This window comes from Dermacentor andersoni, chromosome 8 (genome assembly GCF_023375885.2).
Source record: "Dermacentor andersoni chromosome 8, qqDerAnde1_hic_scaffold, whole genome shotgun sequence".
In the NCBI taxonomy this organism is placed as follows: Eukaryota; Metazoa; Arthropoda; class Arachnida; order Ixodida; family Ixodidae; genus Dermacentor; species Dermacentor andersoni.
The window spans coordinates 129,744,287-129,761,410 of record NC_092821.1 but is presented as its reverse complement, the minus strand read 5'-3'; the positions used below and the strand labels follow the sequence as shown (position 1 = coordinate 129,761,410).

The 17,124-nt window shown below is 49.1% G+C and overlaps 1 long non-coding RNA gene across 2 annotated transcripts; it reads left to right on the top strand.

Annotated features, from left to right (window-relative positions):
• Positions 1-5,663: 5,663 nt before the first annotated feature.
• On the top strand, positions 5,664-11,086 carry LOC126525656 (uncharacterized). 2 transcript variants are annotated; one of them, XR_007598261.2, is made up of 6 exons: positions 5,664-5,944; positions 7,807-8,756; positions 8,843-9,024; positions 9,111-9,292; positions 9,379-9,545; positions 9,639-11,086. It is a non-coding gene; the product is annotated as an uncharacterized lncRNA (long non-coding RNA). The 2 variants fall into 2 exon arrangements; XR_008611132.1 differs by having other exon boundaries at positions 9,379-9,560.
• The last annotated feature ends 6,038 nt before the right edge of the window (positions 11,087-17,124 follow it).

The window sequence follows — 17,124 nt, the reverse complement described above, 5'->3', positions numbered from 1 at the left end:
CGTCATCTGCACTTGCGGGTCTACTCGGCGTATAAACATTGCGTTGGCATGGCGGCTCCCGTTTTCAGGCGCCTGCAGTAGATGGCACCAACATACCACTGGAAGCTCGGGAACGCTTCTGAATGGCATCTCGTCGTCTGTACTTGTCGGTCTACACGGCGTAAGAACATTGCGTTGCCCTTGCGGCTACCGTTTTCAGGCGCCTGCAGTAGATGGCGCCAACATACCGCTGGAGGCTCGGGAACACTTCTGAATCGTATCTCGTCATCTGCACTTGCGGGTCAACGCGGCGTAGGAAGATTGCGGCGCCCCCGCGGTTACCGATTTTAATCCATGGGCGCTATGGATTTTGTGGCATTGCCTCAAAAGTTGGTTATATTAGATATGTATTAATATAGCGTATAGTATAGTTGTCTTGAGACGAAGCTGTGGCGCTACACTTAACCTGGATCGTAAGATACACACTGTGATCCCTTATTAAGTGAAGGTGTCACACAATTTGAAGAACGGGGCGCTACGCTACAGGGTGAATGTGGTGTTTTCTGCTCATTTAAAAATGACCCGTCTGTGTCTACAGGCCCTGAGAAAAATTGAAAAGACACCGATAGCTGTAGCCCTTTTGTTTGTCGTGTAAACCACAGGTCGAAGTTTTTTCCCTGCGCGTGCGGTGTGGTTTATGAATTGCCTTTCTCCTGTGGCTGCGTTTATTTCAGTCAGACCGGAAGCTGTATTAATATTCGTTTAACGGACCATTTTAACAATCGGTCATCTGACGCGTATTCCCACCCAGCAACACATTGCAGATTGATGTGTATTTTTAGCCTTATGTTGTGGCTTTGTCTTTTCCATCTCTTGGACTGCGTCGAGCTTCCGTAAGTGTAAGAGACGTCCGTCCACTGCCGGTGTTTCGGTTGTGATTCTTATCTTGTTGTCATTTTGCAATGTATGTCCCTAATGTACAGGGTCCAGGATGTCTAATTTTCCCTCTCGATGTGGTAGATCCTGTTGTGCCCTAAAGACCACCCGGTCCGTTATCAGGGCGGATAACGCCCTGATAATGGCCGTTAGCTATTCTTGTTTGCGTCCCGACTGCTTTCTTGTATATTAAAGCGTTAGCATTAGGAGCGTCAAAGTTGAAAAGTTACAGGGTATCTGAAGATCTCTCTTAACAGGTGAACAACAAACGCCTGCTCTTCCTCCTCTTATCATTCGCCTCTTTCTCTTTGCCTATTCTCTTTCTCTTCTTTCTTTTAGTGATTACTGCTCATTAGTAAGCATTTTTGTCATTTGTAATCAATTGGGGTCTTTACAAGCCGTCGTTAGACATGTTGGTCATTTCGTAGTCATTACTAGTCATTACAAGTCATTCAGTCATTATTCGTCGTTACTGTTCACTACTAAGCACGTTTATTCATTTGTAATCAATTGTGGTCATTACAAGCCGTCGTTAGACATCTTGGTCACATCATAGTCATCAGTAGTCATTACAAGTCATTTCAGTCATTGTTAGTCATTACTGGTCATTACTAAGCATTTTAGTGATTTCTTATCAATTGTAGTCGTTGCAATTCGTCGTTAGACATATTGGTCATTTCGTAGTTATTAGTAGTCATTGCAAGTCATTTCAGTCATTATTAGCCGTTACTGGTCATTTTTAGTCATTTCAAATCAGCTGTAGTCGTTACGAGTTCCCGTTCGACATAATGGTCATTTCATATACATTACTATTCATTAGAAGTCATTTCAGTCATTATTAGTCATTGGTGCTCCCTAGAAAGCATGTTTAGGTATTTGTAATCCACTGTTGTCGTTAGAAGCCATGGTTAGACATATTGGTCCTTTCGTAGTCATTTTCGTCATTACTACTCATTACTAGACATTTCCAGTCATTTCTAATCAATTGTGGTCATTACAAGGCGTCGTTAGACATATTGGTCATTTCAGTGTCATTAGTAGTCAATACAAGTCATTAGTATTCATTAGTAGCCATTAACAGTCATTATTAACCTCTATCAATCTCTAGTTTAACGTTATCATTCACTAAGTGTCACTATCAATCATTTTTCGTTCTTTAATCTGTCTTCATATGGCGTGATGACGCTTCAGCGTGCTCTCCGGCAGTCAGGTCTGCTGACGAAAAATTCACCATGAGCCTAGAAAGGCTTTCGCCTTAAAAAAATGTATCCGTGTGAAGTGTCGGAAGCCAGTCAAATGTTGGGGCAGAGAAGGGACGCGAGCGCTTTGGCGAGTGTGTATGTGCGTATATATATATATATATATATATATACACACACATCGGTGGTCTTTCTTCGGACCACCGTGACTTGCACGTCGCTCTTCTAAGAGTCAGGAAGGTGTGTCGAGAGCGCTCTGGAACAACACGTGCCTAGCAACGTGTCATATAAAGTTCAAGGCGTTTTGAGTTTACCAGAAATTTTGAATAACTACACCAGTAATGCATTTAGGATTGTCCGAGCTCCTACAAAGATTTTTAGGGATGGCATGCTAGACGTATTGATTCAGCGCTTCGGATCTTCAAACTACTTTATCTCAGCCAGAACAAGTAATCGGCGAAGCAATAGATATCGCTGTTGTGCCTGAACCACCTCAACTCCTTGGTCGGTGTACTAATTATACGGAGCACGCGAGGCAACCACTGTTCGGCAGGCGCACAGAGATTCCTGCAATAATTTCTAGATGGGGAAGTACATGGATTTGTCTGATCTTCGTGCTTGTGGATTCCGATGTTCTTGTGGCTTTGTATATTACGCTATATAAATCTTATTGTCGTAAGTTTCAGCGCAATCTGTACTCCTCGAAGTGCAGAAGACGCCGCGAACACTCACAAGCGCTATTAATTGCAACGATTGAGCTTGTCCAGGTGGCCAAATTGAAACGCGCCAAGCGTCTCAAGGAACTGGCATGCCCGCGATAAATTCATAAGGGCGTTTCATTCACTCGTCGATACATGCGTTCGTGGCTTAATGTTTTCAATATCAGGCTTCTGTGCTAGAGTTCCTGCGTTGCAATCCTGCCGCCGGACAATTTTAATGATGTTTATTTAATTATTTCTTACGCAGTACATTCTTGAAAATGACGAGTTTACAAAATCACAAAGCCATTTGAAGCCGAAAAGACGAAGTTTAGGCAAATCCATGTACTTCCTATAATTCTCATGCTGGTACAACCGCTTCCATCGCAGCTCCCATGGACACTAGCGCCAGAGTTCCCTCTAGTAATTATTGCATGAAACTCTATGAGCAGAAGGAACAGCTCTTGGCAGCAGCAGGTCGACGTCGCATTCCATTGCGGCCCGAGGCGAGAGCGACGGCAAACCGTTGGCCATGGCTTGTCTTTTGCCGTTCTGAATGGTACTTGCACACAGGAGCTCAACAGGAACACTGGTGTGCTTGCACGGGTGGTCGTCATACAGCTCTCGTCATGTGTTGTCATGCACGAGGCCGACCCTATATATAAATCCAGCTAGAGTCGCTTCAAAGTATATAGGCTGATGCCGGGGACAGTGTGTGTCGCATACAGCCGAAACAATGCAAATCACAGAACGACCACTACCGAGTCTAAATAAAGGTGTCTTCAGCAATACCATTCGTTGCTACATTGATTGAATGCTAATCGCGTTAACGTCGACGTTCATCGTGGGATAGGTTCTGAGCTCAGTCTAAGTAACATATGTTCCTGTATTTTTGATGACATTCCAAGTAAGGATATCGCACGGTCGGAGAAACAAACAAGCGATCTTCTGTTTTAGGAATAATTATTGCATGCTTCCAATCCAACAAAATTTCCGGACGAGAAATTTCTCATATAAAAGCAGAAGCACTTGGCGTATCGTTCGGCACACCTCAAAAGAAAGGCGTTAAGCATTCCATCGGCACCTGGCTACCTTTTCGTTAATGTTCAGGTCAAGAAGGAAGGACAGCACACCTGCTTCATTTATGGTATTACAATGTCACCATCGGATAGAGCCTTATCGAGGGTAAGTATGCTTGGTATGTCGCGTTCGTCGTTCGCTATTGCGTTGTATTCTTTGTCTCTTTTCTTAAATTTTCCCAAGACGCACGTAAATTACGCTTCTAAAATACCAAAATGATACGTTGAAGGTAAGATAAGCGAGACGCTCTGTGTTGTAGATAACCGTGATCAAGTTAGAAAATGCCAGAGAATTGGCCCAAAGACGACAAACGTTGGACGCGACCGCTCATAACGGCTGCAGTTATTTTTCATGTGAAGAGACGCACGTGCAGACGGCGTCACCCTTGTGTAGAGCGCGGGAACGGAGCCATCCGGGGCGCTCAGGAGGCAGCCAGCGACGTCTAAGGGTAGCTGCTGGGTTCATACGTGCCCAGCAGCTAGCGTTACACATCGCTAGCTGCCTTAGGAACGCTCCTGAGACCGCCGTTCCCTCGCTCTACACAAGGGTGACGCCGTCTGTACATTTATGTAGACGAGCATTTTTATTACTCCATCAGAATGCTGCGTCCGCCACGGCAGGGAGACGAACCGGCGACCTCGTGTTGGGCAGCAGGATGTCACCGCCATAGCTGTGGCAGGCAGCTCGAGGATATACGTATATTCTCGAGGGTGAGCGGCTAGCTAAAGCACAGAGAGCTGGCAAAGCACGCTCTGAAAAACAGGCCCAGAAACAGCCACTATCAAGGAGCCGTGTCATCGTCGCTAATTGTTTCTCGCAACGTCATAGCCATCGTCGTAGAGACACGCACCTTGCCTCGACGGTCGGCCTCATGAAAGAACAGCCCTTTGCCTTATTATTATTTTTTACCGTTAACCGTGATTTAGCGCGCTTCTGTGTAGGATGTCGGTGTCACGATGTAAGCGTGCGCCATATGAAATCTAAAAATCATCGGAATGCGGAGTCGCATCAAATGAACTGTGAACCCTAATACAGCTAGCAGTCCGTAACGAGACATCGCGAAGAAAAATGAAATGGATAATGAAACTCGAAAGGGGTACCGACACGTTGCGCATTATACGCGCCCGTGGATTGCAAGTCACGCAGTTTGTGGTTGCGCGTCGCAAACACGACGGCGGCGGGAAGTACGCGGAGCGGCGGTTGCGTCCGCGTGGCCCCATCGATGGACGATGCGGCACGCAGCCGCGGTTGAACAAAGTAGACGCTACTCTAATTTATTTATTTATTTATTTATTTATAAATACTACAATCCCTGGTCGGGATATTAGTAGGGTGGGGAATGAGTTATACATGATCCGATACAATTATATTGGCGGACAATATTCCCAAAGCGGCGGATAACGGTAGGCCAGATTTTGGCGACGACCGTTTTCGTTAGGTTTCTTCGTGTCTTTTTTTTTTCCTTTTCTTCTTAGACCAGCGGTTCCACCGAGTTGTTGATCTCGGCGATAACCGCTGTTGCGATTCAGTGGCGACGGGCGATGTCGTACGGCGCACGAAGGAAAGACGCCTGGGCACAGCAGCGCATGCGCCAACAGCCCGGAATCGCGCTTAATTTGTGCTGTAAGAAGCGGCCGCCGGGAGTCCCGCTCGTCATTCTGCGTTTCACGCCGCCACCGCCTGCGTCAGCTGCACCTCTGCATCGTACCACGTATGCTCCGGCAGCGACTGTGGACGTTAGACGCGGTGTCTGCCACTCAAGACTGCCACTGCACTCAAGACCTGCTGGACTTCTTTCTGCAAGTTCGGTTCCGGGACTCTCTCTTGCTCCGGGATTCTCGCAAGGCCCGTTGGAGCTCCCGAAATACGTATGCGACGCACGGCGGCCGGTCCATCCGTTCTGCCGCACGAGCTGTCACGCCTTAGCCGTTGCTGCCGATAAGTTTCAAGTCGCGTCTTCAGCGGTCTTCTTTTGTGCGCGTGTTCCCGCGGACGAACTGGAAGGGACAACGAAGCAGCTGTCGTCGTCACGTTCTTCAACTAACGTCCGAGGTGAGCCACTACGTATGTGCGTATATAATGTATGCCCCAGCTAACTTTATCCAGGCTGTCTAAAGAAAAAAGAAAGGTGCTCAAGAATGCGCGGTGTAAGATAACATTAAAACCTATCGTTCCCTATCGTCAAAACTATTACCACCGAACAGCGTAGGCCTTAAAACTAGCTTGCACTACTTTCTTTTTTGTTTTTTTTTCTGCGACAGCTTGCCTAACGTTAGCTGGAACGCCCCACACATCTTACGGTGGCGCGGCTATTTCGGAATTTTCTTTTTCTTATACCTACATGGCTGAATCTGCCTATGTTTAGCCGTTAATACGCAAGTAGAGTATTTCCACGAATATAACGCCCCTCCCCCGATATTTCTGGTCTCTTAACGCGCCTCGCGAAGCCGTCGAATTCTTTGCAAGAGTGTCTAGCCTCTGTCACGTACAGAGGCGAGCCGCCTTTAGTTCGCGCTGCCGGTACCCTGCGGAGCAAGTCATCTCACGCTAACCGCGGGGCTGGACTTGTGTGTCCACTGCGCACGCGCCGCGAGAAGCCGGGTGCCTGCTCGTCGCTTCGTTGTCCAGCTTGCCTCGCCTTAATTTTGGTGCGTTCGCTTGTAGCCGCCGTGGCCGCGCTGCATCCCTGTGTGGCTTTACGACGACGTTGCCACGGCGGCCAGCGCAGCACCGTGCCGCTGTGTCTTGCGCGTCTAACGAGGCGGCCGGGCGAGCAAGCGCGAGTGATGGCGCGTGACCGCGTCTTGTATTAAAACCACATGGGCCTTCAGCGCAGCCATGGCGGTGCGAATACGCGAAGGCACAAGGTGGGAACTGGACATTGGACGCTGAAACGAGGCACCCGGCTCTTTTTCCCTTTTTTTTTTTCGCGCGTGCGCATTGCTGCTCGAGCCCAGCGGCTAGCGTTACATAGCGCTGTCTTGCACCGCACCACCCGGGCGGCGCGTTCTAGATAACGCTACGCACCTCAATACTCCAGCTCTCTGTGCCCGCTTTCTCTATGCCCGCGCTGCGACCGCGTATTTTTGCGCCGTATTCTGATTTACAACGCTGTATTAGTGCCGCATGAATGTTGTCGCGGTGTCTTTTTGCAAGGCAATAGATGTGGAGGCACGTCAAACGGTCCTTAATGTCGCGCGATGAATCGCCGGGGAAGGCTGTTTTGTCGCGTTCGATTGTATCGCTGGCACATTTGAGGCGCATGCTTGTCCAATAACTTTGGTGGGAGCAACGGGTGACGCCGTTCTAGCGGGCACGCGAAACGTCTGAGCCCGTTCTTTTACTTCGTTTTGAGGCGGCATTTCTCGGTAACGATGATTAATGCCCTGCGAGCATGCGCTTCTATGCGTTTTTCTTCTTCGACATGAGTTCGCGTTATATTCGTAATGCCCATGCAATATGTACAGTCGCGGTCAAAAATACGCGGCCCACGGCTCCAGTCGGCGGAGCGGCCGCGAGCCGCACCGCGGCGCTCGCGTCGGCGCTGCGAGAGTTTGCGCTCTGATGACGACAGGTATCTCCCTCGCTCTCGGGCGGATACGTAACGGACGATACGTAACGGGCGGATACGTAACGGATACGGACGATACGTAGGGAGATACCTGTCGTCAGAGCGCAAACTCTCGCAGCGCCGACGCGAGCGCCGCGGTGCGGCTCGCGGCCGCTCCGCCGACTGGAGCCGTGGGCCGCGTATTTTTGACCGCGACTGTACATATGCATGTATCAATTACCTTTTCTGGGACCGAAAAGTCCCAACGCCCTCGCTTTGTTTTCGCGGCCGCATTATTCAAGGGCGAATACGTACGTTTCAAAACGCCTGTGCTTGCCGTGACTTTTCTTTTTCTTAACCATAGGTGCAGCTCGTGCTACCAAGTGACCGTGACGCTACCTTGAGGGACAACGGAGCAACCGTCGTCGCTGCGTGGCTTCGGCATCTAACCCACGAGGTGGGACGGTGTGTGTGCGTGCGTATAGTGTGCGAGGGCTGTGCGGCTATTAACTTTATCAAAAACTGATTGACAATATTGGCGAAAATAGGTGCAGTTAACTGTGGTGCTTCATTCGGCACGAGCTTCCTAGGACGGCCGCAGCCACATCGGGTCGTCGCCGTGACGGAAGCGGAGAGGACGGGGTGGGGCGATTGTAGCTTCAGGCTCAGCTAACACTAGGAAGGTAGCTGGCGCTGCGCGTAGGCAACAGCTGGCAGGGGTCCTCTCTCTCGTTTGCGACACGGATGTCGGCCCGTTCCGAGTGCTATTGCTTCCCGGCCACCATTTCGCAACCACGCGCGCGAAAGGGCTCGAAATGTTGAACCGCGGAAGTAATTGGCATACGGAAATGGAGTGTGTGGGTTAACCAGTGGCGTATTCCAGAGCGTCACTGAAGCATGGACGTTGCCTTCGGTCCGCAGCGCGGCGCGTTGCGGCCAAAGTATGTGGATAATTTTTGTTCTCTATTCTTTGTGCTACGCTGTGTTTTTGTCGCTCGACGCGCGGACCATGTTTGACGAGTTCATCGATCACCGCTCGCGCGACGACGCCTGTCATGGTGAGTACCTACTTTCTGTTTCTATTCATTATTCGAGAAGTTCCCCCTTTTTAGTTTCAGGTACGTCACCTAGGCCTTAGCGTATGGCGCACTCCAGCAACGTCCAGAGCGCACGTCCGTGTGCCAGACGGACGACGTTCAGCGCTTGTCGTCCATCGGCTGACTGTCTGTGCAATTCTGCTCCAGCCTCGCAGCTACTGGTTTCCTGGCGAGTGACGTTGTCTGCACTTGCTGCCCTGAAGTACGTCGACTGACCGTACGTAAATGGTTCTCCCGAGCGTACGGCGGAATGGTGCTGACGGCTGCTTAACAAGACACCTCTTTGTCGTTTCATTTCCCCAGCCTTGGCCATCAGTCACGTGCGGTGGAGTTCCCTGCGCCCTGCCGTCTCCCGGATGGGTGACGTTCAGTGCCTCTTCTACCGCGGCTGACCGTCCGTGCACTTTTCCTCCAGCCTCGCAGCTACTGGTTTCCTGGCGAGTGACGTTGTCTGCACTTGCTACCCTGCAGTACGTCGACTGACCGTACGTAAATGGTTCTCCCGACCGTACGGCGAAATTGTGCTGACGGCTGCTTAACACGACACCTCTTTGTCGTTTCATTTCCCCAGCCTTGGCCATCAGTCGCGTGCGGCGGAGTTCCCTGCACCCTGCCGTCTCCCGGATGGGTGACGTTCAGTGCCTCTTCTACCGCGGCTGACCGTCCGTGCACTTTTCCTCCAGCCTCGCAGCTACTGGTTTCCTGGCGAGTGACGTTGTCTGCACTTGCTGCCCTGTAGTACGTCGACTGACCGTACGTAAATGGTTCTCCCGACCGTACGGCGAAATTGTGCTGACGGCTGCTTAACACGACACCTCTTTGTCGTTTCATTTCCCCAGCCTTGGCCATCAGTCACGTGCGGCGGAGTTCCCTGCGCCCTGCCGTCTCCCGGATGGGTGACGTTCAGTGCCTCTTCTACTGCGGCTGACCGTCCGTGCACGCCTGCTCGAGCCTTACAGCTACTGGTTTCCTGGCGAATGCAGGTGCCTGTACTACCTGCCCTGCAGTAAGTCGAATGCCCGTACGTAAATAGTTCTCCCGACCCGTACCGTTGCATTGGGCTGACGGGTGGTTACACGACGCCTGTTTTTCGTTTCAGCCGGCAACCCTTGCCCTGACATCCACCGCCCGTCAAGATCTGCCCCGCCGGCGTATAAAGGCCTAGTCCTGACCGTAAGGAGACGGGCCTTGCTCTCGTGACAGTTCATGACATTGCTACGCCCGATGACGTTGAGCTGCGGGAAAAGTCTTTCTGCGTGCTGCCTAGACGATGCTGCAAGGCTACGGAGACGTGACGGCGACCGACGACGACAGCCCCGTAACAGTTCCTTCCGTTCGGTAGCTGTGTCATAGCAGTTCGATGTACACTCGTATTGAGTCCATAGCTGTTTCACGAGTGCACCAAAACAATTTCAAGTAACTATGCTGGCTCATATTCAGTACACTACTCAGGGTCTAGCGTTAGGTTAATCTGGGGTTCCATGCACGTTAATTCACATTCTGTGCTCTCGTTGTGGTACGCTGATGCTGGTTCGCATTGCGAAGTTGCGCGCGCGTATGTGTTTGTGTGAGCATGCGTATGTGTGCGTTGCTGCATGTATGCTGTCTATTTGTTATACGCGCGTGCGACTTCGCTCATTCCATCTGGTTGGTGGCATGATTTCCCCTGGGGTCCGTTTTCTCTTCCATGGAATTTTTGCTGGCTGGCCGCGTTTATCAGGTGATTTCCTTCGGAAAGCTCGTTGGCGGTTCTGCAGTGATGGTCGCACATCTTTTCAGCAAAACTTTAGGACTGGGCATTCCCCTTACTTAAAGGGTGTCCGGCCGTCCACTCGCATATTTGTCTGCACCTTCCATTATCAAATTGTTTTGTACTCGACGGAGTCTCTGTTGGTATCTTTTGCTTGTCCACATTCTCCTTGTTTGTCCAGTGATCCATCATGGCTAATGCGAAACATCGGCGTACCATTACAAAAGGCATATTGTGTGAATTAAAGGCAATAGAACATCCTCGTTAACTTGTGAAGATCATGATTATGAGCTTATCCATTGCAAACTAGTGCTGGCATGGCACCAAGCTTATCCTTCGACCTGTATAGCCGTTATTCATTGTAGCGGTACACCTGCGCACTTCTACACGGCGAAATACAGCAGCTCCTGAACCTGCCTTCAGCAAGATAGCACATTGATCTGACACCACCACCAACGCCACACATGCCTGCCGTGTTAGGTCTTGATCACACTTTTTCATCACGATTCCTTTTGTCCTCGAGTGTTCGCTGCCTTGTATAGATTTACCTCCTTGCATCCACTTAATGTACTTCTCTATAACATGTACTCGCTGTACCATGCTCCCTCTACTTAATAAAATGGCAGAGGTATTCTTTTTCCTACCACTTTTTCCCTTGTTGGGGAACATTGTTTATAACTGTATAATCTGACTTTTTTTTTTTTTAAATCCATATTCTTGTCAACATTTCTACGTTCACTAGTGTTATGTGCGAATAGAAATAAAATTTTGGACTTTGTTCCAGAGTAGATAACGCAGCTTCTGATATCTCTTGAATTTCTAATGCCTCCAAGAATTTTCAGCCTACTTGCAGCTTGTTCAAAGCCTTGGATGCTGTGGCGTGGGATAGTATCCAGTAATCACCCACTAAGGGCCATGCCTATTCGCTCTCTAATACTTACCTTCTAAAGTGAATTACGTCCTTCGGATTCTTCACGGCGCACTACAGCAAACACTCGTGCTATGTACCCCGTTGCAACTCCATTCGTAGTTCTTCGTCGGTGCGGTGCCGAGAGCGTGCGTAGCGTAAGAAGCTATTCCACTTCAAACCTGAAAGCGGTCAGCGCTTCTTGGGCACTACACCGTGAACCACCTAATTTCCACGTTTATTTGCAGGCTAGTTCACTTATCGGGAAAACCACTACCTTAATCTTGGGCAAGACTTCAACTGCTCGTTGCTAATGAAATCTTCTGGCAGCGTCGGCCCTCAGTTGCTTGTGGCAGCGTGTGCCTGACTTACACTCGTTTATGAGTTGCCGTAGTCGGTAGAACAAGATGCTGCCGTCAAGGATTGATCCACTACGCCTCGGTGTGTCGCTGAGACCACGTTCTCATACTCCAGGCAGACAGCTGCACAACCGGCGAGCTAGAGTTGAAGTGCGAAAGGGCTTCTTGTCGACGGCACCGACAAAATCTGCCTCCCGACCATGATTGTTCGACCGACTCCCACGCAATTGGCTGTCGAACCGAGCATGTGATAGCGACAGCGCCTTCGTTTGTTTATATAATTTGCGCTGAAAACGACGAAATGCTATTTCAAAGTTTGAATGCACAAGCCTCAGCCCTCTCAAGACGTGCACGTGAAGTCTGAGCCAATGTTGATCCTGTTCGCGAAGGTGGGCGCGGCAAGTAAGGACGAAGGAAATTGCTGTCATAGTTCAGGCCTTGGAGATTTGAAATCGACTACTCTTCTATCGTGCGTGCACATTCAGCGGCCAGCGGCGACACAGCCCGGTGCCAACATATTTACACTTCGCCGTTACCAAAGGCTGCCGGTCGCATTCGCTACGCAGACTGGCGGGTCTGTGCGTGTTATGCTGGCACATTTAATCCCAGAGGTGCATGTTTACCTCTGTATCAAATCATGAACAATAGACTGCGCACTCGGCACAACATAAACACCCACCTTGCTCAGTTAACGGTGTCAGCACGCTGGCATCCGGGTTTTCGCAAGAAAACCACACGGCATCAAGCGAGCATTAATGTCGAGCACAGGTTTGCAGCGACGCTGTCTACGGCTGGGATATGGCGGATTGCGTCCGCGCGTGAAACAATTTTTCATGCGTGCGGTGATTCTGAAGATAGTGCAACCACATATGGTGCAACACCGGGCCGACCTGCGGCGGAGGTGGCGCTCACGTTAAGCGCTGCCTATATGTGGGCCGATACCGAAGGCAGTGAAGCAGGCATTAAGCCCTTCCCATCTGTGGGCCGATTCCAGAGATATTGCAATGCCGGGTCGACCCGTGGTGGACGTGAAGCAGGCATTAAGCACTCCCCATACGTGGGCCGATAAGGAAGATAGCGCAATACAGGCTGGCCCGCGGCGGGGGTGTAGTTTCGCCTTAAGGGGCCCACGTACACAGCTTCGATGGTCATCCTTCTTCATAGAATGGAAGGACGCTGTTTTTTTTTTGTTATACTTTATGACACGCGCAAACTAAGTACGGCGAGTTTCAAGAAAAGCGAGAATCAGAATAATAGCCCGTAATACATGTATGTGGATCAGAGTTGCCGTTTAATCCATTACGAACGAGTGTTGCCTACAGGCAATATAGCAAAAAATAATTTTTATTGTGATAGCAGTTACATGGACGCTCCAAGTGCATTTCTGCCGTCGTCGTCACCGTGTGCTGTATGTGCGAGTGAAAGCGGGCGAGGGTAAGCCCGCGGTCGCGGCTGAATCTCCCGCACGAAAGAGAGAAAGCGTCCGGTGTCTGTCCCGCACAAGGCTCTAGGAGGAGGGCAGGGAGGGGGGGCGTGTTCGGTCCCGCGCGCCCGGCCGCCCGGGCCGCTGTGTCATGGCTGTGCCTTGATAGCCATTTGTGACGTGTACAGAGTCCGTCGGGCGCAAGAGGAAGTGACCATCGCGTCTCATTCTTGCGCGCCATATATGAAGCAAAGCGGGGAGACCGCGTGGACAGGAGGGAGAGGGGGGGAGGCGGTTTCGACAGCGCCAACAAGTGCGTAGTTTACATGACGGCGCGCCATATCTTGAAAGGGATCTGCAAATGGCACACACCTTGCACTGCGCTGTGTTCTCGCCGCTCTTGCGTTGACCGCACAAAGGTCACTTCGCTCGCTGCTGTTGCTTCCGTGCTTGCTCACACAAGCGTTTTGAAAGCAACTGTCCGGGCTCATCGAGTGTGATGTGTTCACGTTTGCTTGGACGTGCTTACACCATGCTTCTTAATTCTGTTAGTAAGAGAATGTTTCCAAGTTATTGCGGCCGATAAAACTACAATTCTTATTTCGTATATCTGGGTACTAATTTGCTGTCGCAATCGATGTTTCGCTTTTCGGACGAAACTGCGACTGTTTCTTTGGCGATTCAGTTTTGAGTGCTAAGTGTCTGGCTAAATGCCTTCGGCCAACTCTATATGGCTGGAAGCAGGCGCCATTTGTTGGTTTAGAGTAGGAACGACGGATGAGGAAGAAGTTTGACACGCTACTCACTGTCTCTTGAAATCAAGGTCACAGGAGACAGGTCGATGCAAGATATCCAGCTGCAGTGGTGCAACACGCGCGATATAAAGCAAATTAAATGTACATCTATTATTCACAAATGATGAGAACTCTCTACACAAATTGAATATGAAGTCTTAGGTTGTTTGGCGTGAAGCCCATTTCAAGTTTCCTACCTGGCATTTTCCCCCTATTGCTGAAAAAAATTCCGCACTATATTTTTTTTCTTTTTATTGAATATGGAAATTCTTGATGTGTTTTGCACATGTAGAATGAAAATCGGCATTCTTTCTGGGTATTTATGTCTCGTCCTTAAAGGTTTAAGTGGCTCAGCCGCTCATACTGACTCGTCTCGGGGTACTACAACGTGGCTCATATGCCCAGATATGTATATGTTTTGCTGCGTTTTGACATTATTTTATATCATCCAAGCGCCATTTCGACAATATTTGAAGCTAATAATCAATGATCTCTGGTTGCATATCAGAAATACACCGCTTTGGTAAATCGGACGTGGAAGGCTACTCTCTAAAACTTCTTAAATATGCGAAATGTCTAAATAATGTGTAAAAGCAATACAAGAAGCGAGATGGCAAGTGCGGAAACCAGCGACAATAAACTGAAAGACAGCCGCGTCGGCTGGCGGAACTCGGCGCGCCTTTATCGGCCGTTAGCACAACAGCGCGCTAAGACTTGCTCATCCAGTAGAAGCTAGGTGAGTGCGACATGTCTTCCAGGTACGACATGTTGCCCCGTGGAAGCCAATAATAATTAATCGCGTTCCACGATATGCACAACTGACTCACGCTCAACGTGAATATAGGCACGTAAATAAACGGGAGAAAGCCCTGGCGCCCTTCCAAAACGTTTCCAGTGCGGTGCGGCAGAGGGCAGCACAAGAAAATGAAAAAAAAAGGTTCATTCTCTCGAAACCACTCAACTGGCGTGAACATTCTTTAACACGTGCGATTGTTTTTGTTCATTCCTTAAGGTATATTAGGCATTTCTGGGTTAAAGAGACGCGCACTAAGCCCAATTAGAAATTTTGATTTCACACTGGAAGTGTTCAGGTGTCGTCAAACGAGCGTTTATTTCAATCATCTTCGCACTCACGGCCATTTTTAGGGTGTAGGGAAACAGAATCTGCATTCTTTCTAGAAGATATCAGATTTTCAATATGTAGCATAGCCTGTAATCTCATTATGATCCTTGTTAACGTCTCCATTAACCACTCATCAAAATAAAAGCAGAAGTCAATATTCAGAAGAGCAGTGCGAGAGTGGTGATGGCCATGGCATTACCTTCGAACGATGATACTCCAGTGTTGCAATCCCTCAGTGCCATATTACATAACGATATATGAAACTACTTCGGCATGAGTCACTGTCTTACACGGACAAATATTTTAAAGTGAACAGCTTTCTCTTTCGCCCGTTCCTCTAGTGAATGGTGAATGTTGCGGGTAAGGCTTTCACCACCAGTGCAAAAGTGATCACGTAAAAGTGATCACGCTCCACAACTCGGTTGCGCTTCCGCACAACCGAGTTGTGGAGCGCGTTCACCACCGAACGGCCTTCTATGACAACCATTCCGGACACACAGGATCTAGCGCGACAACTATGGGCCATCGGAAGATTTAGATACTGCCATGGAGCGGTCGAGCAGGGCAGCCCTCTTCTTCTTCCGCCGTCCTCGTCCTTGTCGCGGCTGCGGGAGATGAATTCGCCTGTGAGAGAGGACGATGGGACAAATGAGGAATTGGCCTTATACGTATAAGCACATATACTACAAATACAGATGCGCTGGTTAGCTGTTCTGCTCCATATAGGCCTTTTCTTTCTATTTCCTCTTTCTCGTCCCCCAGAGCAGGGTATCCAGCCGTGCGCATTTCTGGTTAACATCCATGCCCTCTCTCTTTATTTCCTCCTCGTCCTCCTCCTCCCTCTGTAAGCTTTTACGTAATAAGAGCTAGCTAAACATCTTCACATGCGACGCCTTCAAGCGCATCATTCACTCACTAACGGAAATTGCTTTCTAGAAGAATTTGGTTATTTGCTTACGTTGACAGTCATCGTTGATAGTTCCTGAAAAACATTTTCACCCCACATTATCTTATACGAAGCGTCCTAGCTATCTATCATCCAGCATTAAAAAAATTGACTGATCATTCTACACAAAGAAGACCTAGTGAATGTTGTTCAGAGCACAGTTGAGAAACCGCCGGTAAGTTTGTTTATAGCACGATTGGTTTCCAGTAGAACGTACGGACACAGACAGAAAAGGACGACAACACAAACGTGTGTCGTGTCCCTTTCTGTCCTTGTCAGGAAGTCCTGCGGAAAACCAATTGTGCTTATTACCAATTTATTACTTATTAACCAACTTATTACCTTATTAAAATAAGTAATTATTCTTTACTTTAGCTTTGATTGTCAGGATATCAAATGAGGTTTTGTAGCTAATGGTAGTAGACTAGAAAATAAAATGTCTCCAACAAGGTACGCGCCACTTGCTAATCTTGCTCTGCTGAGAGAGTACCTGTGAAATATGAAAGATACCATGCTACTACGCGCCAACTGCGTAGCGGCATCACTAGAGGGCATCAAACAGTGCGAGCGGAAAAGGAAGCTGTTTATCAATTACTGGGCTAAGCGCTACGACAGCATCACGGGTGTTCTTTGCACGACATGTGGTCAAGTCTGACTTCCAGAAAGCGTACAAGCGTGTCCACTGACGCGGAGAGCGAGACTACAAATTGGTACTGGCACATCTGCGGCTCCTCTTACGTTGTCTTCGGGCAACTGTTTGGTCGCGAAGCTAAGATAGTGCTCTAGGCGTCATCGTTCGCTCGTGTGTCTATCGGTAAAAGCATTCAGGGTCACCGGTACCACATGGTGCTATTGATGTCTGAGGACCCTACTTACGATTTGGGGCTCCTGATCTGGCAGGTTCTGTCTTCTTTGCATGAGGGCATTGCGCCAAACCAGAATAAAGACGTGAGCGTAGACTCGCAAAATAATGTGTTGGCAGTGCACGCGTTTCACAAGACGGACCTCCAAAAATCCTTCGAAGACGGATAATTTCACAGTATGATGTTAAAGTTCTGATCTCGACTGCTGACTCGCTGGTGCAGTTGAACGCCGTTTTGACTAACGCCCTTTACGATGAAAGGACCTTTACAACGAAAGACGAAACATGGCCTGGCGAGCATTTTGCACACCGTTGAGATGTTGCGCGTACATTGTTATAACGAAGAACTTCAAGACAAATCTACCTGTTTAAACAAATAACTTCCTTGCCCCTAGTTACTGTTTTGATTGATCAGAACAAT